Source organism: Somniosus microcephalus, chromosome 2 (genome assembly GCF_052327205.1).
Source record: "Somniosus microcephalus isolate GS21.2 chromosome 2, FLI_Smic_1.0, whole genome shotgun sequence".
Classification (NCBI taxonomy): Eukaryota; Metazoa; Chordata; class Chondrichthyes; order Squaliformes; family Somniosidae; genus Somniosus; species Somniosus microcephalus.
The window spans coordinates 66,123,249-66,141,740 of NC_140988.1; positions in this window are offsets into that span (position 1 = coordinate 66,123,249).

The window sequence follows — 18,492 nt, forward strand, 5'->3', positions numbered from 1 at the left end:
CTTCTGCTTAGACTGTCTGTGCCGCCGTGAGCGGATTATGTCCAGTGGTGGCGTGTCGCCACAGGGATATAAAAGAATAATGCATTAACACTTCAGAAACATCACTCAGTTACACAGTTATGCATCGACAAACAATCCAAAAGCCCAAGGTGAGCTGAAAGAGGAATTTGTATTAATTTTAAAGTTTTCAACATATTGATCCATCCCTCATGTCACTATAGCACTGGCTGCACAAGCAGCAGGAGCAGCGGCTTTCCTATGGCGCTGATGTGCTGGGCGTCCAGAAAAGTGATTAGAATATTAATCACAGTGCAACCAGACAACCAACAAATATAAAGTGTAGTTCTTTAGTTCACAGTATTAAAAAGAATTGAACAAAAACGGGTATCCGTATTTCCAACTTCAATCACTTCCATCAATAAACATTGTCTTCCATGTAACATGTAACATGTCAGAAATGCAGCATTTATTCACAAGTGCAGAAAAACACACACACAATTTTGTAATGTATGTACCTTTAAGGGGAGAACTACTTTTTACAGCTCCTGTATACTGTAGTACCGGCAGTGACCACACCTGTATATAAACCCTGAGTAGGGATCTGTACAATTAGTTCTAGAGTAACCCTCATTTAGTAAACACCTGTTGATCGTTCCCTGCAGTCTCTTGTCTAATTATTGATGGACACAACATCAAGATACACGGATCTAACATTGGCGACGAGCAGATTCAAACCTACCTGCAACTCTGCATCACCTCCCAGGGATTCGCTCCTGGAGAACAGTGTCCAGACCGAGTCCAGAAGCACAGGCGTCGACCACGGGAAACCCCCCAGTCATCCAGCGGAGATTTGAGCATTGCAGGGGAGGCTGTCAAGAGCCAGGCTTGGCTTTCCAGTCACGGTGGTCCAGCAAAATGGGCTGGCAACAGGAACTGCGCAGACCCTTCCCGGACAGCACATTGGATACAAAACTGGCTGAGTGGCAGGAGGCAGAGGGTGATGGTCGAAGGTTGCTTTTGTGACTGGAAGCCTGTGTCCAGTGGGGTACCTCAGGGATCGGTGCTGGGTCCCTTGCTGTTTGTGATCGACATAAATGATTTGGATGAGAATGTAAAAGGTATGATCAGTAAGTTCGCAGATGACACGAAAATTGGTGGGGTGGTAAATTGTGAGGAGGAAAGCCTCAGGCTACAGGATGATATAAACGGGTTGGTCAGATGGGCGGAAAAGTGGCAAATGGAATTTAACCCTGAAAAGTGCGAGGTGATGCATTTTGGACGGACAAATAAGGCAAGGGAATACACAATGAGTGGTAGGACCCTAGGAAGTACAGAGGGTCAGAGGGACCTTGGTGTACATGTACATAGATCCCTGAAGGCAGCGGAACAGGTAGATAAGGTGGTTAAAAAGGCATATGGGATACTTGCCTTCATTAGCCGAGGCATAGAATATAAGAGCAGGGAGGTTATGATGGAGCTGTACAAAACGCTGGTGAGGCCACAGCTGGAGTACTGTGTGCAGTTCTGGTCGCCTCACTATAGGAAGGATGTGATTGCTTTGGAGAGGGTGCAGAGAAGATTCACCAGGATGTTACCTGGGATGGAGCGCCTCAGCTATGAAGAAAGACTAAACAGGCTGGGGTTGTTTTCCTTGGAGAGGGGGGACCTGATTGAGGTGTACAAAATGATGAGGGGCATAGATAGGGTAGATAAAGAGGAACTTTTCCCCTTAGTAGGGGGGTCAATAACAAGGGGGCATAGATTCAAGGTAAGGGGCAGAAGGTTTAGAGGGGATTTGAGGAGGAACTTTTTCACCCACAGGGTGGTTGGAATCTGGAACTCACTGACTGAAAGGGTGGTAGAGGCAGGAACCCTCATAACATTCAAGAAGCATTTGGATGAGCACTTGAAATGCCATTGCATACAAGGCTATGGACCAAATGCTGGAAAATGGGATTAGACTGGACAGGGCTTGATGGACGGCGCAGACACGATGGGCCGAAGGGCCTCTTTCTGTGCTGTATAACTCTATGACTATGACTCATCCAGCGGAGATTTGAGCATCGCAGGGGAGGCGGTCGAGAGCCAGGCTTGGTTCTCCGGTCACAGTGGTCCAGCGAAACGGGCTGGCAACAGGTACTGTGCAGACCCTTCCCGGACAGCGGCGGCTAGAGCCAACCGACGGCACAGGAAAAGGCCGAGCAGCATCGACGGGGGAAAGAGGGTAGAGCGCACAGGGCGCAGCCGGTGTTCAGGAGCGAGCGGCGTCAACGAGAGGGAGCAGAGCGCAGCCGGTGTTCAAGGGCCGAGCAGCATCAACGAGAGAGAGAGGCGCGCAGGAAAACACGCAGAGATCAGCCGGTGTTCAAGGGCCGAGCAGCGTCAGCGGGGAAGAAAGGAAAGCACGGGAGACGCCATTTTAAGCCACAGCGGGGAAGAAGGGAGAGCGCGGGAGATGCCATTTTGAGCCAGTCTAACCACACCCAGGGATGCCAAAGAGTGGCAGTGTCACAGCGTTCAACAATGAAGTCGAAGATTGGACGACATATGTCGAACGCATAGAAGTGTACTGCAAGGCGAATGAAGTGCCAGATGACAGGAAAGTGCTGGTATTGTTGAATTCAATGGGTGCAAAAATGTATGGCTTACTGCGAAACCTAGTGACCCCAGAGAAGCCAGTGGAAAAGGATTTGAAAACATAGTGTCAATCCTACAGGATCACTTAGACCCCACACCGCTGCTGATAGCGGAAAGATTTAAGTTTCACAAAAGGAACCAGCATAAAGATGAAAGTAATGCTGAGTATTTAACGGAACTGCGCAAGCTAGCGAAACACTGCCAGTTTGGAACGGGACTAGCAGATACTTTAAGGGACAAGTTTGTGTGTGGGCTTCAAAGTGAAGGAACCCAGAAACGGCTTCTATCAGAAAAGGATCTTACGCTGGACAAGGCTTTCAGCATTGCAGAATCACACGAAGCTGCAGCATGGGGCGGCGGCAGAGTTACAACGGAGACCGCAAGAATATGGCACAAATGAAATGTCATACGGAACAGTGAAGTGCTATCGCTGCGGCAGAACAACACATGACCATAAGGATTGCTGGTTCAAGGACCATGTGTGCAGACAGTGTGGAAAAGTAGGACACATAGCAAGAGTCTGCAGGTCGGGAAAGGAAACCAGCAGCAAGAAATCTCCACAGGAGAAGTACAAGAAGGTACATAAGGTGACAGAGAGTAGTTCAGATGAACAGAAAAGTGATACAGACTCCGGAAGCAAGGAGCTGGGTTGTCTGAAACTACATAATGTGATCAAAACGGAGGATCACCAAACTATCTGGGTCACGCTCAAGATAGCCGGAGTCCAAGTGAAAATGGAATTGGACACAGGATCAGCCCTAACAGTCATGAACCGAAAGGACTACAAGCGGCTATTCTCACATATGCTCTTGAGAGATACAGAGATTGTCTTGAAGACGTACACGGGGCAAAAAGTCTACCCCAAAGGAAAAATAAGGGTGAACGTTATATATAACGGCAAGGAAACACCAAAAATGGACCTATATGTATTGCCAGATGGAGGACCACCACTACTAGGACGTGAATGGATCCGGAAGATACAGCTCGATTGGCATTCCATACAAGCACTGACTGTAGATGCCAAAAAGGATGACGACGTCACACTTGGACGACTGTCAAAAATGCTAACTGACGCACAAGAAGTGTTCCAGCAGGGACTCGGAACACTAAAAGGCATAACAGCGATGATCAAAATAGAGAAAAATGCAAGCCCAAAGTTTTTTAAGGCCAGACCGGTACCTTATGCGGTCCGCCCAGCCGTCGAAGCAGAGCTGGAAGGTTTGGAACATTCAGGAGTACTGTCCAAAGTGGACTGGAGCGAGTGGGCTACACCCATCGTTCCTGTAATGAAGAGGTCGTTGAGTAATACGCCTGGGGAACCAAAGAAGGTTTGCATCTGTGGGGACTTTAAGGTGACAGTGAACCCAATCCTTCACACTGTACAATATCCGCTTCCGTGGATTGAAGATATTTTTGCCTCGCTATCTGGAGGGAAATGCTTCACTAAGATTGATCTGGCCCAGGCATACCTGCAAATGGAGGTAGAAGAAGCCTCGAAACAGTACCTCACGATCAACACTCATAAAGGTCTCTACCAATACAACCGGCTGGTGTTCGGGGTAGCATCAGCTCCGGCTATTTGGCAAAGGGCAATGGAACAAGTCCTGCAAGGGATTCCAGGGACCCAGTGTTATTTGGACGACATCCTGGTCACGGGCGAAAATGACAGTGATCACCTCGCCAACCTGGAGCAGGTGCTCACTAGATTGAAGGAATATGGGCTCCGAGCTAATCGCCACAAATGCGAGTTTTTCCAGAAGCAGATCTCGTATTGTGGCCACGTTATTGATAAAGAGGGGTTACATAAGTCCCCTGAAAAGATTGAGGCAGTAGTCAAGGCTCCAGCACCGGAAAATGTGTCACAACTGAGGTCGTTCCTCGGGCTGGTGAACTACTACCATAAGTTCTTGCCGAATTTGCCTACCGTACTACACCCACTGAACACCCTACTGCAAACAGGGGTACCATGGAAGTGGAATGACGAATGTAAAAGAGCTTTCCAGAAGTGCAAAGAATTGATCACATCAAAAGAGGTGTTGGCTCATTTCAACCCAGCACTACCAATTTGGTTGGGGTGTGATGCATCACCCTATGGCATTGGAGCGGTGCTGTCGCACAAATTCCCGGACGGCTCGGAGAGGCCAGTAGCCTTTGCGTCTCAGTCACTAAACTCAGCCGAGCGTAACTACACCCAGATTGACAGGGAGGCCCTCAGCCTAGTGTGGGGAGTGAAAAAGTTCAACCACTATCTGCACGGGCAGAAGTTCACCTTGCTGACTGACCACCAACCACTTGTCTCCATCTTTAATCCAACTGCGCAACGGCTACAAAGATGGTCCCTTTTTCTAGCGGCACACCAATATGAAATCGAGTATAAGGGCACGAAACAGCATGGAAACGCTGATGGGCTATCACGCCTGCCACTGCCTACTGCGGAGGAAGCACCAGCAGTGGACCCTGTCGAAATATTTCATTCGACTATAATTGAACGCTTGCCAGTAACTAACGCTGGTATAGAGAAGGAGACCCGAAATGACCCGACACTGTCTCGGGTATATGACTTGACGGTGATGGGATGGCCAACACATGGCGACTCACTGCTGCCAGCATTCTCATCCAGAAGAGAACAGCTGTCAGTATGCCAGGGGACCTTGATGTGTGGATCCCGAGTGGTAATTCCACCCAAGTTAAGGGAGAGAGTGCTCAATGAGCTTCACGAAGGTCATCTGGGAGGGGTGGAAATGAAAAGCCTTGCTAGGGCTTATGTGTGGTGGCCGGGGATCGATCAGCAAATCGAGGACCTGACAAAGAGCTGCTCAAGATGCCAGAAGGTCCAAAATGCACCACCACATGCCCCTCTACACCCATGGGAGTGGCCCTCATCTCCATGGCAACGGGTGCATATTGATTTTGCTGGTCCATTCATGGACTCAATGTTTTTAATAGCCATGGATGCGCACTCGAAATGGCCTGAGGTGATCAAAATGTCCTCCACCACCACGGAGAAAACTATTGCAGTCCTACGGAACATATTTGCCAGGAATGGCTTGACAGAGCAGATTTGCTCTGATAACGGACCACAGTTTGTGTCCGAAGAGTTTTAAAGATTTATGAAAAGGAATGGGGTAAGGCATTACACATCCGCCCCGTATCATCCAGCCACAAATGGATTGGCTGAGAGGTTCGTACAAACCTTTTAAAAAGCAGTAAGGGCCATGTGCGATGACGACATTCCACTGCAGCATAAGGTGGACAATTTCCTGTTAGCCTACAGAAATGCGACACATGCAGTCACCAACCAGACCCCGGCCATGATGTTCTTTAACCGAAGGTTGAGATCTCGTCTGGATTTGCTCAGACCAAATGTACGAAGAGATGTTGAGAATAAGCAATCCCAGCACATCAATGAGAAGCCGACAAGGAGCTTCAATGTAGGGCAACCAGTCTTGGCCCGCGACTACCAAACAGAGAAATGGCAACCAGGAACAATATGCACACGGCAGGGGCCACTAATGTACACAGTGGATGTTGGGGAGAACATTGTGAGACACCATGTTGACCAGATCCTAGAGTCACAGGAATGAGTCAACCCCATGTCTCACCCATACGTACCTGGTGATGAACCCGACGTACAGGTAGCATCTACCCCAGAAACAGTAGCATCGGAAGCGGATGAACCAACCGACGACAGGGGGCCAAAATCGCCTCCACACCAAGAGCATGACACTCAGGAAAGGCGCTATCCAGAAAGGATCAGGAAGCCTCCCCAAAGACTGAATTTATAAATAGAGTATTTATAGTTAATGTTGCATGTTAAAAGTGTTAATTGTAATTAGTTGATATTTAATTGTTAAATGAATGTTATGGTACTGTTAATCTAAAAGGGGAGGAATTGTAATATATGTACCTTTAAGGGGAGAACTACTTTTTACAGCTCCTGTATACTGTAGTACCGGCAGTGACCATACCTGTATATAAACCCTGAGTAGGGATCTGTATAGTTAGTTTTAGAGTAACCCTCATCCAGTAAACACCTGTTGATTGTTCCCTGCAGTCTCTTGTCTAATTATTGAAGGACACAACAACATACACGGATCTAACAAATTTGTGTCACCAAATTAAAACCAAAAAGCAGGAAAAGCTATGATTTAACAGAAATAAACATTCATCTTTCTTCCAGGACAGGAGAACCAATCAGACTGACTTGGAAATCTTTACTAATATGGTGATGTAAAGATGTTAATTTACGAATTTTGCTTCTAATGATTTTCTCTCAAACATTCTCCACAATATTAATCTCTGCTCTTATCCCAAAAAGTTTTGAATTATTTTTGGTACTTCACAATTAAATACTAGGAAATAAACTTCACTGTACTCTCAATTTTTAATCTCCTATTTCAAATATATATACCAAATCAAAATTGTACACTATCAGTTTAATCAAAGTATTTTCTGTGTCTTTCTCAATAAACAAATAGTAATTTCTTCTAAAGTAGCTTCCTGCAATTTTTATACATCATCACATAACTCGTGTTTCTATTAACACTCCACTAAACGTTTAAGAGGAAATCTTTATTTACATTATTGTTCAGACTATAGAACAACAGACAAAATAAAATAGTTTGTGTTTTTCCCCTTTTTTGGTTCTCTTCCTAAGGGGGAAAAATTCATTAGTGACCATTTTGGATCACTAATATCACCAGTCGCTAAATTTAGCGCCCAGCAAAAAATAACGGTGGCGATCGCTAACTTCAGTTTTAGCACCCCAAGAGGGAGGTGGAGCGTTAATTCAAGCGCTCTACTTCCTTCTTAGAGCGCTAACCCCGAATATCGGGGTGGTGTGTTCTGCAGCATTGGGCCACGTAGCGCTGCCACATGGAAGGGCTCTTCCCCTCATTAAAGGGAAGGGCCCAAGCTCACAACTCTGTGGGGCCCTACCTGGACCACTGGGGAGCAGGGTGCCATGCCAGCAGCCCGACACTGAAGAGGAGTGCCGGGCTGCCAGATCACGGCATGGACCCTGTGTTGAAAGACGCAACGGGCCTGAAAAGTAAGTTGGCCGATATTTTTTCCCCGCTCACCACCTTTCCTTTACTTAGCACCCCACGAGCCCCTGGCCACTCCGTTCCCGCCCCCCTGATTCGGTCACTGTCATCGCCTCATGCAGATTCAGGGGGCACGGGCCAATTTTGCAGGCGGGGCGAAAATGGGGCGCTGCGCACTGGTGATGACATCATCATCACCTGCGCAGCGGAGCGGGGAGCTACCGGTTACCGCTGCCGCTAAACTCCTGCTGAATTTAGCGGGAGTCGTTAGCGGTGCCACACCTGGTCGAAAAGCCATTTGCACCCTGTTAGCGCTCCCATGAGGCGCAAATGCACCGAATTTCTAGCCCTTATAAATGTCGTAATGATTTTTTAAAGTCAATAAAAAGTCATATGTAACTCCTACAAATCATCCCCTACCCTCCCCCTCAACAGCATGGTTGCATCTTTGTGTAAAGCTACTCACTTCAGTCGATTGTTCAGAATCAAATATTGAGAAATTTCAATTTTAAAACGTTTTAAGCAATTCAGAGCCTCTTTATAAGCGTTTTGGACTTCAAGACCTGGTTGAAACTTGTTTAGATGAGGGGAAAATAGATTTTTACTTGTTTCTTCCAAAATCATATTGGAAACTTAGGGGGGAAAAAGTGTTTTTAACACACATTTTTTGTAAAAAGTTCATTAAAAATCTTTAAATTCTTTCAAGTCCCTTTGCAGCTTTGATAGAAGAAGTTGCTCCAAGTTTTTCTTTCCCTCTTCAACGCTGTTGTTAAACATACAACAAAAAATAATAAAATAAACTCTAATTCCAAACGGAGCTCAAATAAGAAAGTGAATAAAGTGGTTAAACTCCCCAATCCTAAGAAAGTGGTGAGGTTATCTATCCCCAACCTTGGCGATGAGTTGGGATCAGTTTTGGAGATGTTGTTTCCCGCTTTTTGTGCTGCCATTCTCTCCGTCCCTCACAGACTCTGAGGTACAAACAGGGGCACAAACTTTTCCCCCTTCTTTCATAACATGATTTAAATAACCCTGATAAACTCTTTCAAAAAGGGGACAACACCTGGCAAATTTTAACTGGAACTTACCACAAGACATTCAACATCACTTTCCCATATTTTTTCTGGCTTTAAACAATTTTCTGAATTTTTACAACAACATTTCACCGCGGGCCTAAAAATTGTTGCTTTAGCCTCCTTCCAGTGGCCATTGCACATGTGCTGCGTCTCCACCTGTGTCCCAAAGTGTGGCCGCTGCTCAGTCCCCGAGTATGGACTACTTGCACCTGGACTCGCATCCTTCTCTCTCTCTCCCTCTTTTGCTGTCTGTCTCTCTCTGTCCCTCTCTCCATCTGTTTCTCTCTCTATCTCTCTCTGTCACTGTCTCTATCTCCCTCTGCCCCGTCTCTCACTTTCTCTCCCTGTCTCTGTCTCTCGTGCTATTTCTCTGTCTCTCACTCTCTCTTCCTCTGTCCATGTCTCTCTCTCTCTCTCTGTCCCTGTCTCTCTCTCCCTGTCCCCCTCTTTCTCTCTGTCCCTGTCTCTTTCTCTCTGTCCCTCTCTCTCTCTCTCTCTCTCTGTCCCTCTCTCTCCCTCTCTGTCCCTGTCTCTCTCTCTCAGTCCCTGTCTCTCTCTCTCTGTCCCTCTCTCTCTCTCTCTCTGTCCCTGTCTCTCTTTCTCTCGCTGTCCCTCTCTCTCTCTCCCTGTCCCTGTCTCTCTCTCTCTGTCCCTCTCTCTCTCTGTCCTCTCTCTCTCCCTCTGTCCCTCTCTCTCCCTCTCCCTCTCTCTCTGTCCCTCTCTCTCTCTCTCTGTCCCTCTCTCTCTCTGTCCCTCTCTCTCTCTCTGTCCCTCTCTCTCTCTCTCTGTCCTCTCTCTCGCTCTCTGTCCCTCTCTCTATCTCTCTGTCCCTCTCTCTCTCTCTGTCCCTCTCTCTCTCCCTCTCTCTCTCCCTCTCTCTCTCCCTCTCTCTCTCCCTCTCTGTCCCCCTCTCTCTCTGTCCCTCTCTCTCTCTGTCCCTCTCTCTCTCTCCCCCTCTCTCTCTCTCTCTGTCCCTCTCTCTCTCTCTCTCTCTGTCCCTCTCTCTCTGTCCCTCTCTCTCTCTCTCTCTCTCTCTCTCTCTCTCTGTCCCTCTCTCTCTCTCTCTCTCTCTCGTCCCTCTCTCTCTCTCTGTCCCTTCTCTCTCTCCTTCTCTCTCTCTCTCTGTCCCCCTCTCTCTCTCTCTGTCCCTGTCTCTCTCTCTCTCTTCCCTGTCTCTCTCTCTCTGTCTCTCTCTCTCTCTGCCCCTCTCTCTCTCTCTGTCCCCCTCTCTCTCTCTCTGTCCCCCCTCTCTCTCTCTGTCCCTCTCTCTCTCTGTCCCTCTCTCTCTCTGTCTGTCCCTCTCTCTCTCTCCCTCTCTCTCTCTCTCTCTGTCCCTCTCACTCTATCTCTCTGTCCCTCTCACTCTCTCTGTCCCGTCTCTTCCTCTCTGTCTCTCTCTCTCTCTCTCGTCTATCCCCTCTCTCTCTCTGTGTCCCTCTCTCTCTCTCTGTGTCCCTCTCTCTCTCTCTGTGTCCCTCTCTCTCTCTCTGTCCCTTCTCTCTCTGTCCCTCTCTCTCCTCTCTCTCTCTCTCTGTCCCCCTCTCTCTCTCTCTGTCCCTGTCTCTCTCTCTCTGTCCCTGTCTCTCTCTCTCTGTCTCTCTCTCTCTCTGCCCCTCTCTCTCTGTCTGTCCCCCTCTCTCTCTCTCTCTGTCCCCCCTCTCTCTCTCTGTCCCTCTCTCTCTCTGTCCCTCTCTCTCTCTGTCTGTCCCTCTCTCTCTCTCTCTCTCCTCTCTTCCTCTCTCTCTCTGTCCCTCTCACTCTATCTCTCTGTCCCTCTCACTCTCTCTGTCCCTGTCTCTTTCTCTCTGTCTCTCTCTCTCTCTCTCTCTATCCCTCTCTCTCTCTCTGTCCCTCTCTCTCTCCCTGTGTCCCTCTCTCTCTCTCTGTGTCCCTCTCTCTCTCTCTCTGTCCCTCTCTCTCTCTGTGTCCCTGTCTCTTTCTCTCTGTCCCTCTCTCTCTCTGTCCCTCTCTCTCTTTCTCTCTGTCCCTCTCTCTATTTCTCTCTGTCCCTGTCTCTTTCTCTCTGACCCTCTCTCTCTCTCTGTCCCTCTCTCTCTGTCCCTCTCTCTCTCTCTCTCTGTCCCTCTCTCTCTCTCTCTATCCCTCTCTCTCTCTGTCCCTCTCTCTCTTTCTTTCTGTCCCTTTCTCTTTCTCTCTGTCCCTGTCTCTCCCTTGTAGGGGTCGCAAAATCCCCTCAGCCCCCGAAGATCAGGAAATATTAATCCACATCGCCTGTGTGATTCAAATTGTCTCTGGGTTGGACAATGTTTTAAAACATACCCAGAACCGCAAAAGGCTGCGTTAAAAAGCTCGTAAGCTGGGCAGCACTTGGACACTGGAATCAAAGAACTTTGTGAAAATTGCACTCTTTAAGATTGTACATTTTATTAAAAGATGTACTCTTGAGTTTTGGACTGTTAAAAATGGCTGAACAGACCTCATGGAAACAGAATTTAAAAGGACAGACACGCTGTTAGCATATGAAACAGACAGGCTGTTAACATATGAAAAAGCTCAGCACTGCCCTGTAGTGAGTTTGAATGGAGCCCGAGCTGTCAGTCACCCTGTGGTATTGGGCGGGTCCGGTAACCTAAAAGCTCTTTGTTTACACTGGGGAGTAGCCCGTTTGAATCAGCCAATCATCGGACAGCAAGCACACTGGTTGTTTACACACATCCATTCACTGAAATTGACTCTAAGATCAAGTGCTTGAAACTGCCAACCATGAACAAAGGGACTTTGTTTGCTAAGCACTCAAGATTGTCAATCAATTGCGGTTCCAGATGACCACAGGACAATGCTTTGTTTACAAAGCAATTGAATGCTATTAGCATTTGTTTGTATATCAAGTGGACACATCCAAACTGAGGAGGAACCGTTTAAATGAATGGGAGAACACATTCAAACCACTGCAGCTTTATTCGAAAGCCATCACAGACAATGGACACATTTAAACTGCAACTTTATCCAAACCCATCCCAGACAAGGGGACAGTTCGGATCTCTTTTGTTTTAGCCGAGAAACATCAGATCTGGGCAGGCCCCAAAAACAGGGGTATAAAAGATAGCTTCCCAGAAGCATCTCTCTCTTCTCTTTTACTCTTTGGACTGCAGGTGAGCAAGGCTTCTGACCCACTAGCAAGACAATCTAGTGAGCAGTAAAGGGGTGGTAATTTAAGGGAACTGTTGCTAAGATTGTAAAATTAACATTGTAGCCATTTATCCCTCATTTTTGCCATCTGCCTTCCCCATTAAGCAATTTTACCGTGATTACTTTGATCGTGTGTGTTATGTCCGTGTATCTTAATGTTGTGTCCTTCAATAATCAGACAACAGACTACAGGGAACGATTCAACAGGTGTTTACTGAATGAGGGTTACTCTAGAACTAACTGTACAGATCACTACTCAGGGTTTATATACAGGTGTGGTCACTGCCAGTACTACAGTATACAGGAGCTGTAAAAAGTAGTTCTCTCCCTTAAGGTATATATACATTACATATATTACAATTCCTCCCCTTTTAGATTAACAGTACCATAATACTCATTTAACAATTAACATTTTTAATATACAATGTTATATGAAAATAGTCCATTCATATATTCAGTCTCTGGGGAGGCTTCCTGATTCTTTCTGGATAACGCCTTTCCCGAGTGTCTCGCTCTTGGTGCGGAGACGATTCTAGCACCCTGTCGTCAGTTGATTCATCAGCTTCCAATGCTATTGTTTCTTAGGTAGATGCGACCTGTACGTCGGGTTCCTCACCAGGTATGTATGGCCGAGACATGGGGTTGACTCGTTCCTGTGACTCTAGGATCTGGTCAGCATGGCATCTCACAATGTTCTCCCCAACATCCACTGTGTACATTAGTGGCCCCTGCCGTGTGCATATCGCTCCTGGTTGCCATTTCTCTGTTCGGTAGTCGCGGGCCAAGACTGGTTGCCCTACATTGAAGCTTCTTGTCGGCTTCTCATTGATGTGCTGGAATTGCTTACTCTCAACATCTCTTCGTACATTTGGTCTGAGCAAATCCAGATGAGATCTCAACCTTCGGTTAAAGAACATCATGGCCAGGGCCTGGTCGGTGACTGCATGTGTCGCATTTCTGTAGGCTAACAGGAAATTGTCCACCTTATGCTGCAGTGGAATGTCATCATCGCACATGGCCTTTACTGCTTTTTAAAAGGTTAGTACGAACCTCTCAGCCAATCCATTTGTGGCTGGATGATACGGGGCGGATGTGCAATGCCTTACCCCATTCCTTTTCATAAATCTTCGAAACTCTTCGGACACAAACTGTGGTCCGTTATCAGAGCAAATCTGCCCTGTCAAGCCATTCCTGGCAAAAATGGTCCGTAGGACTGCAATAGTTTTCTCCGTGGTGGTGGAGGACATTTTGATCACCTCAGGCCATTTTGAGTGCGCATCCACGGCTATTAAAAACATTGAGTCCATGAATGGACTAGCAAAATCAATATGCACCCGTTGCCATGGAGATGAGGGTGTAGAGGGGCATGTGGTGGTGCATTTTGGACCTTCTGGCATCCTGAGCAGCTCTTTGTCAGGTTCTCAATTTGCTGATCGATCCCCGGCCACCACACATAAGCCCTAGCAAGGCTTTTCATTTTCACCCCTCCCAGATGACCTTCGTGAAGCTCATTGAGCACTCTCTCCCTTAACTTGGGTGGAATTACCACTCGGGATCCACACGTCAAGGGCCCCTGGCATACTGACAGCTGTTCACTCTGGATGAGAATGCTGGCAACAGTGAGTCGCCATGTGCTGGCCATCCCTTCACCGTCAAATCATATACCCGAGACAGTGTCGGGTCATTTTGGGTCTCCTTCTCTATACCAGCGTGAGTTACTGGCAAGCATTCAATTATAGTCGAATGAAATATTTCGACAGGATCCACTGCTGGTGGTTCCTCCGCAGTCGGCAGTGGCAGGCGTGATAGCCCATCAGCGTTTCCATGCTGTTTCGTGCCCTTATACTCGATTTCATATTGGTGCGCCCCTAGAAAAAGGGTCCATCTTTGTAGCCGTTGTGCATTCATCACCGGAACGCCCTTCTTTGGATTAAAGATGGAGACAAGTGGTTGGTGGTCAGTCAGCAAGGTGAACTTCTACCCGTGCAGGTAGTGATTGAACTTTTTCACTCCCCACACTAGGCTGAGGGCCTCCCTGTCAATCTGGGCGTAGTTACGCTCGGTTGAGGTTAGTGACCGAGACGCATAGGCTACTGGCCTCTCCGAGCCGTCCGGGAATTTGTGCGACAGCACCGCTCCAATGCCATAGGGTGATGCATCACATGCCAACCGAACTGGTAGTGCTGGGTTGAAATGAGCCAACACCTCTTTTGATGTGATCAATGCTTTGCTCTTCTGGAAAGCTCGTTTACATTCGTCACTCCACTTCCATGGTACCCCCGTTTGCAGTAGGGTGTTCAGTGGGTGTAGTACGGTAGACAAATTCGGCAAGAACTTATGGTAGTAGTTCACCAGCCCGAGGAACGACCTCAGTTGTGACACATTTTCCGGTGCTGGAGCCTTGACTACTGCCTCAATCTTTTCAGGGGACTTATGTAACCCCTCTTTATCAATAACATGGCCACAATACGAGATCTGCTTCTGGAAAAACTCGCATTTGTGGCGATTAGCTCGGAGCCCATATTCCTTCAATCTAATGAGCACCTGCTCCAGGTTGGTGAGGTGATCATTGTCATTTTCGCCCGTGACCAGGATGTCGTCCAAATAACACTGGGTCCCTGGAATCCCTTGCAGGACTTGTTCCATTGCCCTTTGCCAAATAGCCGGAGCTGATGATACCCCAAACACCAGCCGGTTGTATTGGTAGAGACCTTTATGAGTGTTGATCGTGAGGTACTGTTTCGAGGCTTCTTCTACCTCCATTTGCAGGTACGCCTGGGCCAGATCAATCTTAGTGAAGAGTTTCCCTCCAGATAGCGAGGCGAAAATATCTTCAATCCACGGAAGTGGATATTGTATAGTGTGAAGGATTGGGTTCACTGTCACCTTAAAGTCCCCACAGATGCAAACCTTCTTTGGTTCCCCAGGCGTATAACTCAACGACCTCTTCATTACAGGAACGATGGGTGTAGCCCACTCGCTCCAGTCCACTTTGGACAGTACTCCTGAACGTTCCAAACCTTCCAGCTCTGCTTCGACGGCTGGGCGGATCGCATAAGGTACCGGTCTGGCCTTAAAAAACTTTGGGCTTGCATTTTCCCCTATTTTGATCGTCGCTGTTATACCTTTTAGTGTTCCGAGTCCCTGCTGGAACACTTCTTGCACGTCAGTTAGCATTTTTGACAGTCGTCCAGGTGTGACGTCGTCATCCTTTTTGGCATCTACAGTCAGTGCTTGTATGGAATGCCAATCTAGCTGTATCTTCCGGATCCATTCACGTCCTAGTAGTGGTGGTCCTCCATCTGGCAATACATATAGGTCCATTTTTGGTGTTTCCTTGCCATTATATATAACGTTCACCCTTATTTTTCCTTTGGGGTAGACTTTTTGCCCTGTGTACGTCTTCAAGACAATCTTTGTATCTCTCAAGGGTATATGTGAGAATAGCCGCTTGTAGTCCCTTCGGTTCATGACTGTTAGGGCTGATCCTGTGTCCAATTCCATTTTCACTTGGACTCCTGCTATCTTGAGCGTGATCCAGATAGTTTGGTGATCCTCCGTTTTGATCACATTATGTAGTTTCAGACAACCTAGCTCCTTGCTTCCGGAGTCTGTATTACTCTTCTGTTCGTCTGAACTACTCTCCGTCACCTTATGTACCTTCTTGTACTTCTCCTGTGGAGATTTCTTGCTGCTGGTTTTCTTTCCCGACCTGCAGACTCTTGCTATATGTCCTACTTTTCCACACTGTCTACACACTTTGTCCTTGAACCAGCAATCATTATCGTCATGTGTTGTTCTGCCGCAGCGATAGCACTTCACTGTTCCGTATGACATTTCATTTGTGCCATATTCTTGCGGTCTCCGTTGTATCTCTGCAGCGCCCCGTGCTGCTGCTTCGTGTGATACTGCAATGCTGAAAGCCTTGTCCAGCATAAGATTCTTTTCTGATAGAAGCCGTTTCTGGGTTCCTTCACTTTGAAGCCCACACACAAACTTGTCCCTTAAAGTATCTGCTAGTCCCGTTCCAAACTGGCAGTGCTTTGATAGCTTGCGCAGTTCCGTTAAATACTCAGCATTACTTTCATCTTTATGCTGGTTCCTTTTGTGAAACTTAAATCTTTCTGCTATCAGCAGCAGTGTGGGGTTTAAGTGGTCCTGTAGGATTGACACTATGTTTTCAAAATCCTTTTCTACTGGCTTCTCTGTGGTTACTAGGTTTTGTAGTAAGCCATACATTTTTGCACCCATTGAATTCAACAATACCAGCGCTTTCTTGTCATCTGGCACTTCATTCGCCTTGCAGTATACTTCTATGCGTTCGACATATGTCGTCCAATCTTCGACTTCATTGTCGAACGCTGTGATACTGCCACTCTTCGGCATTTTTGGGTGTGGTTAGACTGGCTTAAAATGGCGCCTCCCGCGCTTTCCTTTCTTCCCCGCTGCGGCTTAAAATGGCGTCTCCCGCGCTTTCCTTTCTGCCCCGCTGCGGCTTAAAATGGCTTCTCCCGCGCTGCTGCCAACGCCGCTCTCGCCTGTCCTCATGGCAAATGGCGACGCCCTGTGGGTTTCGTGCGCTGCTCCTGCGCTGCTGCCAATGCCGCTCTCTGCGGTCCTCGTGGCAATGGCAGCGCCTCGCGTTTTCCTGTGCGCCTCTCTCCCCCGTTGACGCTGCTCGGCCCTTGAACACCGGCTGCGCTCTGCTCTCTCTCGTCTCTCTCCCCGTTGACGTCGCTCAGTCCTGAACACCGGCTGCGCCCTGTGCGCTCTGCCCTCTCTCTCTCCCCCGTCGACGCTGCTCGGCCTTTTTCTGTGCCGCTCGGTCGGCTCTAGCCGCCGCTGTCCAGGAAGGGTCTGCGCAGTACCTGTTGCCAGCCCGTTTCGCTGGACCACCATGACTGGAAAGCCAAGCCTGGCTCTCGACAGCCTCCCCTGCGATGCTCAAATCTCCGCTGGATGACTGGGCGGTTGCCCATGGTCGACGCCCGTGCTTCTGGACTCGACCTCCTTCCACTGTTCTCCAGGAGCGAATCTGCAGAGTTGCAGGTAGGTTCGAATCTGCCACGCCGCCAATGTTAGATCCGTGTATCTGAATGTTGTGTCCTTCAATAATCAGACAAAAGACTGCAGGAACGATTCAACAGGTGTTTACTGAATGAGGGTTACTCTGGAACTAACTGTACAGATCACTACTCAGGGTTTATATACAGGTGTGGTCACTGCCGGTACTACAGTATACAGGAGCTGTAAAAAGTAGTTCTCCCCTTAAAGGTACATACATTACAATGGTGATACACACATCGAAAAGACTTCCTGGTAGGTAGTGGAATTGAAAGCCCTGGAGTCATGGGGGAAGAGAACTGTAAAGTCACTCTTGAAGGATGTGAGAAGATGGGCAGAAAAGCTTTCCACATATGTATTTATCTTGTGGCTGGCCTGCATTTCCTGTGCCTCCAAGATTGCCCCATTTATTTTGTAGGCAACACATCATTCACAATTAGACTTTCAGGCCGGAATTTTCTGTACCTGGGCGGGTCGGGTGCAAACGGTCGTCGTGGCAGGTCGCGACCCCGCTCTTCATTCCATCCCGCTCCTAAGATTGACTTTCCATTAATGGGGCCTATTAAGTCCACCCTGCGCGTTACCCAGCCCAATTAAATGGTGCAGGACTGATGACATCATCGATGATGTGTTTTCAGCCGGGATATTTAAAGGAGCCGTGGCCACATTGCATTTGAAAGTTCACCTAGGATTTTGGAAGGCGCTGCACTGGAGGCTTTGATTGTTCCAAAGAGTTGGAAACATGACTGCACAGAGGCAGAGGGCTGCACCCAGTTTCTCCAATAACTCCCCCAATATACTTGTGGAGGGAATCAGAGCACGCAGGAAGGTCCGCTTCCCTTCTGCTGGGCAGAAGAGACCTCTCCAGCAGACCAAAGGAGCCTGGCCCCAAATAGCAGAGGAGGTCAACAACCCTTCATTATTTTGAATACCTCTATCAAATCTCCTCTCAACCTTCTCTGCTCTAAGGAGAACAACACCAGCTTCTCCAGTCTATCCACGTAACTGAAATCCCTCATCCCTGGAATCATTCTTGTAAATCTTTTCTGAACCCTCTCTAAGGCCTTCACATCCTTCCTAAAGTGCAGTGCCCAGAATTGGACACAATACTCCAGTTGAGGCTGAACCAGTGTTTTATAAAGTTTCATCATAACTTCCTTGCTTTTGTACTCTTTTGGGCGGGATTTTGCCAATGGGGAGCTTTTGGAGGCGGGACTCCCACTTGTCGGGTTTCAGTCCCGCCTTCATCAACTTCTGGCCAACCCACGCTATTTTCCCTTGATTGACCTTGTTAAGCCCGCCCAGTGGGCTTAGCAGGCCAATTAAGGGAAAGCCGGTTACTGAGAACGTCAACATATGATGTTTCATCCGTCAAAAATTTTTGACAGATGAATTGTCATCGTTTGACAGCTCTGTAAAGCTGTCAACCATTGACATTCTCTGTAGTTTGATGAGTTCTTGAATTCAAGACCTCATCAAACCTCTTTCTTTTGTAGAAATTAGATGGTTGTTGCATTGGA